This window comes from Gouania willdenowi, chromosome 17 (assembly GCF_900634775.1).
Source record: "Gouania willdenowi chromosome 17, fGouWil2.1, whole genome shotgun sequence".
Classification (NCBI taxonomy): Eukaryota; Metazoa; Chordata; class Actinopteri; order Blenniiformes; family Gobiesocidae; genus Gouania; species Gouania willdenowi.
The window spans coordinates 30,765,214-30,766,268 of NC_041060.1; the positions used below are offsets into that span (position 1 = coordinate 30,765,214).

The window sequence follows — 1,055 nt, forward strand, 5'->3', positions numbered from 1 at the left end:
GCAAAAGAGAAATTTTTAACATCACGTACAATGTCTCAACTTCACTGTTTCATCCTTTGTGTTACATTTGCTACATTCATTCTATTCATGCATTCATTTTTTGACTATTTGTGTTTACTTTTGTTTATTTTCCACAATAAATGCCTTTCCTCTGATTATTTTTGCCTGATTATGGATATTTCCATGTTACACAAAAAGGTTTTCTTCGTGGCTATATGCTGTTTTTGATACATCATAAATTATGCATACATATTAAGTCTGGGATCCAGGTCCCCACTCCCCTCTTTTTGTGGATAATTTTCATGTATAATGCATTTAGTAAAAAGTTGACAGGGTGGCTTCTTCAGCCAATAATGGCAGGTACATTATAATAATAATGCATCAATTTTATATAGTGCTTTTTTGGACACGCAAAGACGCTTTACACAATTAAGGAATTATTCTTTCACTCCACATTTAGTGGTGGTAAGCTACTATTGTAGCCACAGCTGCCCTGGGGCAGACTGACAGAGGTGAGGCTGCCAAAGTGTGCCATCGGCCCCTCCGACCACCACCAACACACTACATTCATACTAGGCAATGTAGGTGCAGTGTCTTGCCCAGGGACACAATGACAGATACCACTGAGGTGACTGTCACCACACTGTGGCACCTGGAATTCTCAGTGGTCTCTCATCCACCTACTAACCAGGTCCAGACCTGCTTAGCTTCCGAGATCTAACGGGATCGGGCAATGACAGGCTGGTATGGCCACATTATAATAATAATAATAATACATTTTATTTGTATTGCACTTTACATAAAATAAATCTCAAAGTGCTACAAAGAAAGCCTAAGACCTACAATAAATATGACTCGTAAAACAGGCTACGGAAATGCCTTTGTAAAAAGGTGAGTCTTTAGGCTGCGTTTAAAAGAATCCACAGTCTATGGAGCTCTCAGATGGTCAGAGAGAGCATTCCACAGTCTGGGAGCAGTTGAGCAGAAGGCTCGATCACCCATGCTGTACAGCTTGATTGTGGGGATCTTCAGGAGGAGAGCTTTGCCGGAACGGA

General features: G+C 40.8%; 1 pseudogene; it reads right to left on the reverse strand.

The window, feature by feature from the left end:
- Window positions 1-640: 640 nt before the first annotated feature.
- Window positions 641-758, reverse strand: LOC114479901 (uncharacterized; annotated as a pseudogene).
- Window positions 759-1,055: the final 297 nt, after the last annotated feature.